Genomic DNA, 16,490 nt, shown 5'->3' on the forward strand with positions numbered 1-16,490 from the left:
ATGAAAAGTTCCATAGATAGAGTGGATTCATATAGGGATAGGCGGATCTGAAGCCTAGGGCGCCATGTGCAGAGGGCGGCATGTGCAGAGGGCGCCATTCGAAGCTTTATTTTTAAAGGCAACAAATAAATATTTTGTAAATGTGACTTACAATAAGGTGTAATACATAGTCCATAACGATGTTATTTTTTCAAGCAGAGTTGAATAATTTTAAATTACAAATTTTTCCACTACATTCTTTAATTTTATTTGTAACTCAAAATAGTAGTAATAGTAGGTTTTGAAGATATTCTTCAGACACTAAGACATACCTGAAATATCCTTGAATATGCTAAACCATTTCTTTTAAAATCAGAAATACAAACTGTGAATCTTGAGTTTTTCTTCGTTTTCTCATTTCAAATTTTGTATGATGTAAATACCACAAACCATGTTGTAAGAAGTAAATATTGAAGGACGCACAAAAACATGCCTGTGCTTGGTAGTGTGGGTAGATGATAAAGGAGGCCTCCAGCCAGAATTCTGGCTATGGCCAAAATATCTAGCTACGGGGTTGATTTAACCCTTTTGGTTTGAATTTTTTGTTACGGAACAAAATGGCAGTTTGAAACATTTATTTGTATGGGTAAGACTTCCGACAACAAAAATTCTTCTGACATTGTAATAATACTAATTACAACTAATGGGACATGAAAGTCCCGATAGGCCACTAAATGATGTAGTATATCATATCTTAGTTATGAAATATAATATATCCTTTCAACACTTACATGCAAAATATCTACACCCTACCTGTTACACATTTTAGAATATACTCCTCAGAAGACAAATATATAAATTAAAAGACAAATAAGCAAGAAAGAGTAAATAAGAAGAGTCATCACCCTTGACCTCCCAACAGTGGCGTGCCCTGGATTTTGATAAGGGGGTAAGTTATATATAGCCTACTTTCTTTATTAGCCATCCTTTATTTTCGGTTTTTCCCACATTTGGATGGTCTTTTCAAACAATATTAGGCCAAAGGGCAGGGGGAGGGGTGTTATTAATCCCGCCAACACCCCCTTGGGCACGCCACTACCTTACATTCATCGCTATTATGCAGGGGCGGCGCCAGAAATTTTCGACCGGGTGGGCAGAAGCTCCATAGTGATAGATTAGGGTGGGCAGTATAAATGTAAGACCATATATAGTATATGACGTATGTATCCCCCTCTCTCTTACACTCCCGATTTTCCTCTTACTTCTTTTCCCTTTCCTTGTTTTCCTATTTATTCTTTTCTAATTTATTCTCGCATCTTGTTCCATTTCCTTTCGTTTTGTCTTTGATGGACACAATTATTTCAAGGAAGTGTTTACACATGCGCAGCCATACCCCAGCCATACATTCTAATCAAATTCTTTCATGCATGTTAATACAGTGAAATAAATGTGAATTAGGTTTAAGCTTGTGTTGCAAATACAAGGCACATACTTGATTTTATGTATTTGGTGACAATGATAGAAAGTGCCGTGGTAGACAATCGTGAAGTTTCTCGTAATTTAAATGCATGTTCCTGAGCATAGTATTTTCATCGTATGAGTTTTTGACTGAAAGAATTTTCTTACTCCTTGGGGGTTACTTTTCTTAGCTTACAAGGTTTGTACAACTGACAAATCTATCTGAATGTTTGTAGTAACAGCGATTGGGTGCCAACATTTGAGGGGCAAGGACAATCTACGCAGGGATAACCATCCCCCCATCCCCCAAGGCCAATGGCGCATCCCCACAAAAATCATGTCCATGTCATCCCCCCCCCCAAATCATATCATTTGCGCCCTGAAACTATATCGTAATCCCTACACCGAAAGTAACTTTTTCCTTAGCTCTTTGTTCCAAATGATGGACCTGCTTTAAAATAAGCAGTATACCAACACTAAGCACTATATTTCAAGAAGTGATGTTACTCATGAATATGGAGAATATCGCTCATGTCTTGTAATGCAGCTATAGCATAAAAATTCACATCCACCTCTGTAAAGCGCCAAACACATTATTGTTGTTGTTGAGTTGATGTTTTAAGTCCACTTTATGCACAGTAAGGCTAATCGGGACTGGACCTACAGTTTAAAGTGGGATCCGAACCACTTGTGCCTCCACCGGGTATCGAACCCGGGACCTCTTGATTACAAGGCAACGACGCTACCACTGCGCCATCGGGGAGGCCCCCAAACACATTATTGCGAGCGAAGCAAGCAAGAACATTTTTACATCCATTTCTTTGCAGGCTTTCAAGAATATTAATTTAACGGGGTGTCAATACTTTCTTAGGATCCCGGGATATTTAGTCTTTTCCAACTTCTGTTTTGGCACGTTCGGGGTCGAAAACGCGTGGATACCATATCACTAAATACAGTCTCCAAAATTTAATGTTCAAACTCGCTCTTCACTACAGAAATCCCTTGACAATCTAAGATTTAACACTTTATCAACAGCTTCCTATCTCCCCCTTTAAATTTAATACTCAATCCTACCACAAAAATGTCCATGCCAATTTTAGACTTACTGTTGATATTGAAGACTGGATATTGCCTCCTCCAAAAAATTAAGTCTCAGTCTCCACACCAGAATTTCTGCAACATTCTAAGACAATAGTAATACACAAGAATTGGATACCTTAATGCTCAATGCCCCTCTAACTAAAATACCCGCCATAATCTAAGACTTAGAATTGAATACTGTCCCCGCCAACGTATAATTCAGAATTGCCCCCAGAACCCACGTGTCATTTAAGGCCTAACATATAAGAGTTGGATATTTATCCCCCCAACTCGCACCTTCAATAATGACCTTAAACGCTTTCTTTTCTTCATCTAATGGATTAAATATGGTGAATTTAAGGTGTAAAATTTTTACCTGTATTTTGGACAAATATATAAATGTTCAATTTTACATTATTTGAAGGGAAAAAAATCCCCCAAAGAATCTCGATGGCGCAGCCTGTGTCATAATCCCCCCTGTGGGCACCCCTGAATATACGTTTTCTTGGTAGAAAAGGTTTAGCATAAAGAGGCCATAGTGCGGGGGCAAAAAGTGGCAAAATGTGGCTGGGGAACTGCATCCCCCACTTCCCGCTCCTCCTAATCGCCGCCATTGAATGTTTGGATTAAAATGATTTAAAACACACACAGAAAACAAATCATGTGTTGTTCATTGTCCATTAAGTATCCGTAGGCTAATGAAAGCCTATTTTGACAAATATCACTCGTCATAATAAACAAGTAAGACTGAGAAATCTGTTCAGAATTTAAGACATTATTAGGTAAGTTGCTATTCGTTTTCTGTCATATTACTAATGCGGGAGAAGCAATACACGTATGGTTACATGAACATATTTTTTGAGGTAACAAAATGATTTAGGACACAAGGAATTCATCGAAGTTGATCATCGTACCAGTAATATTTAATCTATTTTTCATTGGGTTGTATGGCGTGGCCATTTCGAACACACTTGAATGTCAACCTCTATCCTGTGCAGCATACTGAAACATACAGAAACTTTATTATTTCAGGGAACGAGTCCCTGGCGCCTGGAACCACTGTCAAAGTAATAATTTATGAGGGTTTGTATTTTGAGTGTCAGTGTGTGTTTGTTTTCGCCCCTTCGTTACTTTCATCTAATCACCATTGAAGCTTATAACGTCGTCATTATTAAAATTAGCAGAAAAATGACTTACAATATAACAAATCAACCAGAACTTACTCTTCCAAAAATGGAGTTTCATTAGTTTATACCTCTTAGAAAGTTGAGGGTTTCATTAGTGGATCAAGGCAGCTAATTCCGTGAACAATGAAGTTGTTTTCCGAAAGTCTCAAATATTTGTCTCAGGCAATCACCCTCTTAAAATAGACGCATCTTCTGTGGTGATAAAATGCCACGTTTGGTGCGAGTTCTTTCTGTATATTTTTCCCCCAATGGCATAACACTGTCGTATTATAATGAACAGGTCCTGTGTTTGACTCCCCCTCCTCTGGTGGAAGCACAATGTACACTGGTTTGGACTACACGTTAAACTGTAGGTTTAGTCCCGATTAGCCTATCTGAGCATGAAAGTGGGCTTAGAAACACACTAACAAAATCGTCTTCTATATACTTCGCGACATAACTTTTTTTCTTTACTTCAGCTTCATCTACAGATTCTGTTAACATTTTCGGCTGATTCATGTGACGAAGTTTATGTGTGGAACGAGGATTTCTAAATAGGATAAGCCACTCATTAGCAATTGAATAATTCTGTAGCTTTTTCCATATATAACTGATATATTAAAATTTATTCACTTCGGTATTGTAGTGATTGTTGTGATTACTTCTTTTTAGTAGAACGAATATTAAGTTGATATTTCGTATACCATATTGATATTTGAAGATGACAGGTATATAAAAATTGTAATGAAAAAAAAGGGACACTTCTGGAATTTCAATGCAGAGCTAATTAAAATTATATTATACTCTATAGCAGGTAGTGTTGCCCACGAGACGAGACTTTGGCCTGTCTCGTCTCGTGGAAATGCTGTCTCGTCTCGAAAATATTCGTTTGTCTCATGACACATGGTCAATCTCGTCTCGTCTCGAATTTTTAAAAGCCTGTCCCTTTTCGTCCCGTGGACAACACTAATAGCAGGCATGTCCAACTTCAATCAAGCAGTGACCCTACTTTTTATTTTCACAACCGGCAGTGAGCTACTATTAATTGTTCATCTCTGCAAAAATGTGTACCTACTCAGCCATTATACATTATAGAAGTTGAATTCAAATAACGTATATTCGTATAATTACAATAGATAACTGCGATCGACCAACAAACGCCCCGCGATCGACCGGTCACTCGCGATCGACGCGTTGGACATGCCTGCTCTATAGCATACTTAAACCCGAAGGTTTATGGCTGCAGCAACACAAGCCTTCCATCTGTCTTTATCCTGGGCAAGATCAATCCAATCTTTCCCATCCTTACCGATTTATTTTAGGTCCATCTCAACGTTATCCCTCCATCCTCGTCTTAGCCTTCCTACTGGTTGGTCCCTTACCATCAGGTTTCCCAACAAGAACCCTGTAAACTATTATTTCCTCTGCCATTCGTGTCACATGGCCTGCCCATCTAACTAAGTCTTCTTGATTAAATTATTCTAATATTAATTAAAAAGTCGAAATAATTTATTGTGTTGCTGGAGGAAGTAACGCTAAGATGATGTTTAGATTTGTTTATTTGGAGATTATTTTAACCATAGCCAGGCCGGAATATATATATACGTAGTGGAGGCCCGGAGCTGCAGTCCTCAAGTTCGCCCTCAATTCTGATTTAATCTTCATCATACCCTGCATAATTTTCAGCCTCCTAAGCCTACTAGCTGCTTTTAAACATGGAAGTATTCATTTGATCACAGTTTTTGTTTCAACAATGACAAAAGTGGCTTTTTATGGGTTGATAATATGTGAACATTTCCAGCATAGATAATATTCACAAGTAAAATATACATGTTATGAACACCAGGTTACACTTAAATATTTAATCATTCATATATCCCCGAGTATATGTACTTATTGAATTTGATTGGATGGGCAATCGGGTGGGCACAGGAATTTTTGGGTGGGCGCTTGCCCACCCGTGCCCACCCCTGGCGCCGTCCCTGCTATTATGATCAAATGGTGTTTACATTAGAGACATTTTCTGTCAGTCACCCATCAATATCCTCACCAATATCGATATTTGTGCCATAGCCCTACAACACCAAAAAGAGCTGTCTAGAACATTAGGGTGTGCAAGGAGGGGGCCTTGGTGGGGGTCAAAGACCCCATTTGGACCAGTCTTCGTAAAAAAATAACGTCAAAATTATGAAAAATGGCAAAATGAGGGATGATTGCTAATAGACACCAGAAGCCTGTCGGGCACAGTCAAAGTGATGTTTTGCTCTTAAAACAACTTTCCGATCATATTTTGTATATATGTTTTCTTCACGCTATAAAGGCATAACCGACCGCCGTGGCGGAGTGGTCCCGCAATGCAGGGGAAACAGAGGGGCAATTGCCTATCTCGATTTCAAATTTTATGCAAATAAAAATACGTTTCTTAAAATTTTCTCGCTCACTTCGCTCGCAATGCCTGCTTGTCTTACAGTCTCATCAAATTCAGAGCCGTAGCTGGCGCGGCAGGAGACGGACCTGAGCATCGAACGATATAAATGGAAAAAAATGTAAAGGAGAGAATACCATGGCGCCCCGTGAAATTATTTGAGCCCTATTAAATCAATATTGATTTCAGTTTGCAAAAATTGGATCTAAAAATATTCTTGTTCGCTTTGCTCGCTATATCATTATTTTCTGCAATGCATTGTAAATTAGGGATGGCCAAACGGATCCGGATCCGAAAAATCCCGATCCTTTTGGATCCGAAAGTTCCGGATCCGGATTCAATAGTTTCGTATCTTAATCCCATTATAATAATACCACACCTTAAAAGGTATTATGATCTTCGATTACAAAGAAATTTTTCATTTGTTAGTCCTACAAGATTTTTTCAAGTGTTGTTCCTAAAATAATTTGCTACTCATCGGCTAACACACTCGTGCATAAAATAATCTTACTTGTTTAACATAAAATGTCAGAGGTGATTTTGTAAATTCCATTGAATCGAATATGTATTCATTCGAATGTATTGGAAATGGAAACACACATAAATGTGAGACATTCCATTCTAGGATGAAACCTTTAACACATTTAACAAGATAGAAATGTTATACAAAAATTATACAAACGTTCTACAGTTACAGTTTTAAAAATTAAAATAAAACATTATACGTATAATTAATTACAAGGTATAAGACTAACAAGGGAGGTTATCTAAAAGTCCCCCTCCGATTTCCATAAAACTTGGCAGGTGTATAGAAGGGCCCAAAGGAAGAAATACGTGTTTTTTTGTTTCGGCTAAAATAGTGTTCTAGGGGGCAACCCCCCTCTCAAATGTTAAGATGAGAACAAATTGAAGTGGAGATCTGACCCCTGTGTCCCCCTCCGATTTTCATGAAACTTGGCAGGTGTATAGAGGGGCCCAAAGGAAGAAATACGTGTTTTTTTGTTTCAGCTAAAAAAACTGCTTTAGGGGGTAAAACCCCCCTCAATGTCAAGATGAGGACAAATTGAAGTGAGGATCTGACTCCGGTGTCCCCCTCCGATTTCCATGAAACTGGGCAGATGTATAAAGGGGTCCAAAGGAAGAAATACGTGTTTTTTGTTTCAGCTAAAAAACTGTTTTAGTGGGCAAACCCCCCTGAAATGTCAAAATGAGGACAAATTGAAGTGGGCATTTGACTCCTGTGTCCCCCTCCGATTTTCATGAAATTTGGCATGTGTATAGAGGGACCCTATGCCCCCTGTTTCTTGCTATGCCATATTTACGTGGTTTCGGGGTCAGATCCCCACTTCAACTTCTCCTCATCTTGACATTTGAGCGGGGAAGGGGGGGTTGCCGCTTTAAACCGTTTTTTATCTGATACACAAATACATGTAATTCTTCGTTTGGGCCCCTCTATACACCTCCCAAGTTTCATGAAAATCGGAGGGGGACACTTAGATAACCTCCCTTGTAAGTGTATTAATTATAAATCGCGCACGCGCACTATATATTAGCAGATAACAACATATTATAAACACATTTTTACTGTCCAAAGAAACGTTCATGTGGGATGGCCAAAGGAATCAGGATCCGAAAGTTCTGGATCCGGATACGAAAATTTTTTGGGTCCGGAACCAACCGGATCCGGATTTCGGATCCGCCAAGATCCGGATTTGGCCATCCGTATTGTAAATTACTAGAGGGGGAGAGAGAGAGAAGTAAGACCAAATATGTACTTCAGCCTGTTGCTGCTAAACAGTTTTGTTTTAAATATATGAACAATTGTTTTGAGGAAAAGAAGCACAAACACGTGAGATAAAATGTACGTATGTCATTTTTGCCGTTGGTTTATTATGTACACAATTTAGTGTTTATATGCTGCATATGTGTACATGTATATATATATATATATATATATATATATATATATATATATATATTAAACAAACTTTGAATATGTAATATGTACACAATTTACCATTAACATGTTGCATATGTATTTTCTTATTTTACGTCGCTCCATGTTGCATATGTGTAAAACACATGTTCTACATGAAAGTTACACATGCCCTATGTACAAACATAATTATTTTCGTCATTTTTTGTCTTTCAAAAATACAGTTTGTTTGCTTGTTTCCCATTATTAGCTAATGTGAAATTGAACGTGTTTAAAAAAAACAGGAAAAAATGCGAATAATAATAATAATAATATAATAATAATGCCACTATTATTATTATTTTTTATTGTTGTTGTTATTATTATTATTGGCACGTTTGTCCTCCTGGTACTTCCCGCCCCCCCCCTCCCCCCAGGTAAGACGTGAATGTTTCTGTTTGCTGAAAACTAAAAAAACTTGTTTCAAGTTCACTGTATTTCACAATGACCTTCCGACGCAAATTTCCGGAAACTCGTCAGGTTGCTGGATTCCAGAAAATCGCTTCAACAAAAATCAAATTACAATTACAACTTTTGGGTCAAGTTATGTCACATTTTGCCACATTTCAAAGAATGCACTTTCCATCTTGTGACTCTTTTCACAGCATTCTCCCCTCCTTCCCCCCAATTGTAGCCCGCGCCTGTAGACCTTCCCCATATCGAGTCTGATATGTGATTTGAAACGACTGTCCGAGACATCATGTCTAAGTATTCTTAAAAATATATATGCAGTCACAATGGCATATTCACTTAGTAACATCACTTTCTGTTTCCTATGTTTGGTTATTTCTGCTCTACAGTACATTAGGCAGCATAAAACTTACGAAAACAAACTTAAAAAGCTGCGAGGATTTCAACCCACACCTTTCATAGCTCTTAACCTGACAGATGCTTGAAGTGTATTTTGCTTTTCGTGTTAGATTGTTAACAGTGTAGAAACAACGGCTACACTGCTCTGCTGTGTTGATTATGTCACCAAGCGGAGGGGGGGAAAGTGGTGTGCAATCAGGGGAGCAGATCTAATGGATTACTAATGCTAACATCCGTTGAATTAACCTTGAGTTAGTAGCTGAACCAGTTGGAAACAGATCAAACGCAGTTTTTGTTTCTTTGTGATTTTCTTGGAGAAAAGTGGAGCGGCAAGAATTGAAAAAGTAGCCACGTCACTATTACTTTTTCCTCCTCTTGCATTTGCCACAAAGTGCTTGGAAACAGTTCGCGTGTGTGCAAGGACATCGCGGGAATTGGAAAAAAAGATGGGCACGGATTGTGTAAAATCAGTGGCGTAAATAGCACCACCGCCAACCCCACGGTGCGGGGTTGGGAGGGGGACGTATGGGTTCGGGGGCGCAATAAGAATGATAAATTAAGAAAGACCGATAGTTCACAAAAGTTTTCCTTTCGGCATTAAAATATATTTTCAACCAATCATATTTTATTTCTATGTCCTTACTACTGCAAACTTCTTCTTCTTCTTCTTATTTGGCGCTAAACTCGTTATGAGTTTTGGCTTGCTCAACAATATATATATATATATATATATATATATATATATATATATATATATATATATATACATGTACACATATGCAGCATATCAACAATAAATTGTGTACGTTTCTTTAATACACACATACATAGCTATACCTATATATACACCTGCCAAGTTTCATGAAAATCGGAGGGGGACACTTAGATAACCTCCCTTGTAAGTGTATTAATTACAAATCGCGCACGCGCACTGTATATATATATATATATATATATATATATATATATATATATATATATATATATATATATATATATATATATATATATATATTAGCAGGTAACAATATATTATTTAAATACATTGCATAAACAATATATCCACCTCATAATAAACCAACGGCAAAAATGACATACGTACATTTTATCTCACGTGTTTGTGCTTCTTTTCCTCAAAACAATTGTTCATATATTTAAAACAAAACTGTTTAGCAGCAACAGGCTGAAGTACATATTTGGTCTTACTTCTCTCTCTCTCTCCCTCTAGTAATTTACAATACGGATGGCCAAATCCGGATCTTGGCGGATCCGAAATCCGGATCCGGTTGGTTCCGCACCCAAAAAATTTTCGTATCCGGATCCAGAACTTTCGGATCCTGATTCCTTTGGCCATCCCACATGAACGTTTCTTTGGACAGTAAAAATGTGTTTATAATATGTTGTTATCTGCTAATATATAGTGCGCGTGCGCGATTTATAATTAATACACTTACAAGGGAGGTTATCTAAGTGTCTCCCTCCGATTTTCATGAAACTTGGGAGGTGTATAGAGGGGCCCAAACGAAGAATTACATGTATTTGTGTTTCAGATAAAAAACGGTTTAAAGGGGCAACCCCCCCTTCCCCGCTCAAATGTCAAGATGAGGAGAAATTGAGGTGGGGATCTGACCCCGAAACCACGTAAATATGGCATAGCAAGAAACAGGGGGCATAGGGTCCCTCTATACACATGCCAAATTTCATGAAAATCGGAGGGGGACACAGGGGTCAAATGCCCACTTCAATTTGTCCTCATTTTGACATTTCAGGGGGGTTTGCCCCCTAAAACAGTTTTTTAGCTGAAACAAAAAAACACGTATTTCTTCCTTTGGACCCCTTTATACACCTGCCCAGTTTCATGGAAATCGGAGGGGGACACAGGGGTCAGATCCTCACTTCAATTTGTCCTCATCTTGACATTTGAGGGGGGGTTTGCCCCCTTAAACAGTTTTTCTTAGCTGAAACAAAGAAACACGTATTTCTTCCTTTGGGCCCCTCTATACACCTGCCGAGTTTCATGGAAATCGGAGGGGGACACCGGAGTCAGATCCTCACTTCAATTTGTCCTCATCTTGACATTGAGGGGGGTTTTACCCCCTAAAGCAGTTTTTTTTTTAGCTGAAACAAAAACACGTATTTCTTCCTTTGGGCCTCTCTATACACTTGCCACGTTTCATGAAAATCGGAGGGGGACACAGGGGTCAGATCTCCACTTCAATTTGTTCTCATCTTAACATTTGAGAGGGGGGTTGCCCCCTAGAAAAGTTTTTTAGCCGAAACAAAAAAAACACGTATTTCTTCCATTGGACCCCTTTATACACCTGCCAAGTTTCTTGGAAATCGGAGGGGGACACTTAGATAACCTCCCTTGTTAGTCTTATACCTTGTAATTATATAATGTTTTATTTTAATTTTTAAAACTGTAACTGTAGAACGTTTGTATAATTTTTGTATAACATTTCTATTAGTGTTGCCCACGAGACGAGACTTTGGCCTGTCTCGTCTCGTGGAGTCTCGTGGAAATGCTGTCTCGTCTCGAAAATATTCGTTTGTCTTACGACACATGGTCAATCTCGTCTCGTCTCGAATTTTTAAAAGCCTGTCCCGTCTCGTCCCGTGGGCAACACTAATTTCTATCTTGTTAAATGTGTTAAAGGTTTCATCCTAGAATGGAATGTCTCACATTTATGTGTGTTTCCATTTCCAATACATTCGAATGAATACATATTCGATTCAATGGAATTTACAAAATCACCTCTGACATTTTATGTTAAACAAGTGAGATTATTTTTGTGCACGAGTGTGTTAGCCGATGAGTAGCAAATTATTTTAGGAACAACACTTGAAAAAATCTTGTAGGACTAACAAATGAAAAATTTCTTTGTAATCGAAGATCATAATACCTTTTAAGGTGTGGTATTATAACGGGATCCAGATCCGGAACTTTTGGATCTGAGATCCGTTTGGCCATCCCTAATTTACAATGCATTGCAGAAAATAATGATATAGCGAGCAAAGCGAACAAGAAAATTTTTAGATCCAATTTTTGTAAACTGAAAACCAAAAATAATTTCACGGGGCGCCATGGTATTCTCTCTTTTACAACTTTTTCCATTTAGATCGTTCGATGCTCAGGTCCGTCTCCTGCCGCGCCAGCTACGGCTCTGAATTTGATGAGACTGTAAGACAAGCAGGCATTGCGAGCGAAGTGAGCGAGAAAATTTTAAGAAACGTATTTTTATTTGCATAAAATTTGAAATCGAGAGGGGCAATTGCCCCTCTGTGCCCCCCTGCATTGCGGGACCACTCCGACACGGCGGTCGGTTATGCATTTAGGCGTGAAGAAAACAGTAAAAAGGAGAAATGCAACAGCGTAGGTGAATTGAAATGACTGTGTTCCATGACAATCAGTGTGGCGTTTCTGTCCGTGACCCATATGCAGGGTACATTCAGCAAGGACCAGCCATGGGTGAGAGCCAGACTTTCGTTCGTGTCAATGCCCAAAATGCAACCACGTTTCCTGCTTTTACTCTCGCAGGGCTCTTGACAAAGTTCCGGTTTCCTTTTCCAGCGTGCTCCTAACTTTGCGGAAGATGGAGGGAGATATGGGACAAGGTTGTGGGACTGATTTGATACGGAATGCAACGTGTTAAGTGGGAGAGAAACGATTTTGCAAGCCTATTATTGATACAATGGTGAAACTGCAGTTAGGCAAGGTTAGTGGTACGTTCAGGGTTCATGTCGTCATCACATAATTTGATTTGAGGATTGGCTTAAGAGAGGAAGGAATATTTCCATGTGGTAATATCTATGCCCTGTCCCAAACAAGTCTCTACGCAAGTAGTGACGCGAGACGGCTCCAGCAAAGAAAACGTGAGAGGGGATGGGATTGCATGGAGGGGGAAAGAGACTGTTCTTACCAGCGTGTACTGCTTCGCTCTGCCCACACGATTTCCTCCCCTTCTCTGATGTTAAGCGCGGCCTTGCTCCAGAGATAGTTTGGGTAGGGAGGTATACTACGGTTCTTTTGTTATCTCCTCCCGCTACTCTCTCTCTCTCTCTCTCTTTCTTCCAGCGTTTCGCTTTCATTTTCATTCTTTCTATTATTTCCTGCATATAGCCGGTGTTACTGCAGGTAACAGCAAAATGTAAAGAATTAAAAAGTTGTTTCAATAAAATGACAACATTGTTAAATACGTTAATGAACACCGTTGCCGTCGAGTAGATATTGTCTAGGACATTTTTTCTGCAGCCGACAGAAGCGAAGAAGGAGGCCGTTCCGCTACCCTGAAGAAGCAACAAGTTAGAAGAGGGCGCCAATGCAAGGAAAGTGCGGGGAAGGACTTTGGGACATAGTGTGCTATGGGGTTATTCATATGCCTGTTAAGGGGCCCTGTTGCAGTTCAGACCTACCGGATCAGCCAGTGTTGTCACATCGGATTGGCAGAAAAGAGCTAAATCTCGCCTAAAATGGAATACCATTTCTGTGAAGCAACTAGAGATGGACTGCAGAGCCAAGACTGCATTGAACTACAACTGAGACCAGTTAGGTAATATACGAAAATATAGTTCCTTGTTGTGAATCGTGATTTGGACAAACCTTGCTCCAAAATACTAAGTTGGCAACAGTAGTACGTACAGCTGGGCTTCCACAAAGGAGCGGAGTTCTGTCGTCTGCTCAGTGCTCACCACACAAACGTCAAACTTACCCAAAAAAAGTGTGGTTCTTCTTCTTCCCCTTTGCACCTCATTGCAAAGAAACAGAGACAGATGAAGAATTGACAAGGGTCTACCACTATTCATTGGATTTTCGTGGTAACTGTCTCATGAGTGGTATAGTTCTTTCTAGGAGTGTTTGTGGCTAAATCACTGTGCTGATTGCAAAATAAGAACGAAATGAACAAATATGTAGCTGGAAGACATGTTTTCTTTACCGGGGGGGGGGGGGTGATAACGTCTAGCAGGCATAATTGTCGTACTGATAGGATAGCCGGTAACACTTTTGAAAAAGTCACGCCACGCCACTGATTTCCTGTTATTCTTTCTTATCAATTTCTTTATTTTGATCCATCTTCCTTCGTATGTCTATAATTTTATTTTCCTCTGTTACTGGACACCTTTCTCCCTTCCTGTGTCTTTGATCAGCGGCGTATACTCTGGGTATATCTAGGTAATCGGAGATAACCCGGCTATAATGTTAAAAAGATATATATATATATATATTTAATTTCTTCCCCGCAATATTCTTCCGAACCAATCTTTGATTCATACTGCTTCCAGGGCGCGAATGTTTTCAACCGTTTGCCGCTGAATGTCCGAGAGGCTCTCTCCGGCTGGTAGAATCTCCTCAGGGTGAGATTCCACCGCCTGCCTTTAAATCCCTTGGCGAGGAGGGAGGGGAGAGGGGAAGGAAACACTGCTTCTCAAGCGCGGCGATTCCGTGGCTAGGGTAACCTCCTTCTGGAGAGAGTCCACCGGTCACACTCTCCACCCCCTATCCTTCTGCTGCCATTCTTCCCCGATGCCCATTGTATCGTAGGAGCTGTGTTGTGGATATTTCTCAGGTTTCTGAATACACCCAAATGTCAACCTCTTCCATGTAGTGCACCCTGAACTTCATTTTGCACACTAACGAGGCTCTGGCGTCAGGAATCGCAGCCAGTAAAATCCTGTATAGGACATGTGTCCATGTGGGTTTATGATTGTCCTGTGATCCATTTAATTTTATCACCAATCAGCTCCAGTTTTGCGATTAGCCAAAAGTGGCATAAAAGCGAAGTGAAATAGAACATATCAATCTCTCTCGTACTTCTCAGTGAGTGTGATTTTTTCTCCCAAAAAGGATTCTGAAATTTTACCATGTAGGCTCGTTGGGTGGCAAGGCGGGGTGGGGTGGGTTAAAGGCTCCTCACTCACCAGCATAGGCGTAGCTACGGGGTGTGCACACCCTAATGGGCTGCTTTATCAAAGAGCTGAAAAACAGATATTTCAATAAGAGAGAAAATAAGCGGCCGTTTGTAAGAAGTTGAAAATGTCATTACTTGGTACAAACGTGTGCATTATCGCTGATGAAACGGGTGTCTATAGATTTTCGATTTTTTGATGTCATTGGAGAAAGAAGATATTTACTGCATTCTACTCTGTACTGCAGCGACTTTCTTCTATACCTGTCACAAGCTGCACGTGTGAGAGAGCTTTCTCCAAGCTTACCCAAGTTAAAACTAAATTAAGAGGAACTCAGAAGCAGGATAGATTGGAAGCCTTGCTCTTGCTATTTGTGGAACAGAAAAAAGCTTAGTCTATTGATGTAAATGAAGTTATTGATGAGTTTAAGAACATTGTACCTTTTGACAGACGTCTCTTGTTATAGATGACGTGTATTTTGATGTATTTGTTTGTAACATTTATGAACATTTTGTGTGTGTGTAATTTCAATGCAATTTGATATTTTCTACTACATATATTCAGAAATGTTCAACACTGTCATTTAGTGAATTTATATTCCTTTACAAACATCAGTGCAGTTAAAGAGCCAAGTGATTGTGTTGCAATATATGCTATTAAAAAGGTACAATATCTCATTTTTTTTTCTTTGTGCACACCCAGATATAAAGTTCTAGCTACTCCTATGCTGGGTGTATACCTGTATGCAAGTAAATTTTGTTTTAAATTTGTATATACTTTCCTGGTACTTTTAACATTCGTTAGATTTTTAAGGATCACTTAAAAGTGTCTAGTAGGAATATCTCTAATTTCTGAAAAACGATATCGTTCTAAATCCAAGAAAATATTTCCATCTATAAAATATTCCATTAAAAAAATAAGATAAACGTTTTTCTTTATTTCAGGCACTAATATTGGATCGGATCTGCCCCATTTTTTCCTTAGTAATTTCTCAAAATTTATGGTCTTACCGTTTCAAGGAGTTCTCAATCAAATTCCTTTCACTATCTTCAATCCAAGACTATTCGCTGTTAGTATATTATTATGACACTGAATAAATATTAAAAAAATACATTAATGTAAGAAGAAAGATATTCCTACAAGCCTCGACTATATCAAAGAGAAAAGTACCTATAATTTAGTTGACACATCTCTTCGTTGATTAGCATAGTAGCTACAGAGGGCATGTACTGTAGGTTAGTTAAGTGTCATGTTGTAACACGTGTCTGTCTGGCTTAACGTTTGTCAAAAAATAAAGCATCAATAATGCATTTTTGACAACTTACTTATGGATCATCCTGTACATCATCAATAACAATCGCATTGCTATGAATGCGAAAGCCAAAATCTATGGTTGATTCTCGCACGATCTGATTTCAGTTCACTGCAATCATCTTTCCACCAGCGTCAGTAATAGAGCGAGAAATTTAACGGGTCAAGGCCATTTCAGTACATCGAGTAAACTTGAAATTCTAGTAGCGCCTACAGCATATGCCTCTATGCACCGACGACAGTTAGGCAAGCGCATGTTCTTGTGATGCAAAACCTCCCCTGCTCGTAACAATACGTATCGGTGACGTAGAGAGTCCTGATTGGCCCCGTTGGCCTTTTCCACCTCATTATTCAGTCTTGAAGGAGATTACCGGTATAAAGG

This window comes from Lepisma saccharinum, chromosome 25, assembly GCF_977018435.1.
Source record: "Lepisma saccharinum chromosome 25, izLepSacc3.1, whole genome shotgun sequence".
Lineage (NCBI taxonomy): Eukaryota > Metazoa > Arthropoda > Insecta > Zygentoma > Lepismatidae > Lepisma > Lepisma saccharinum.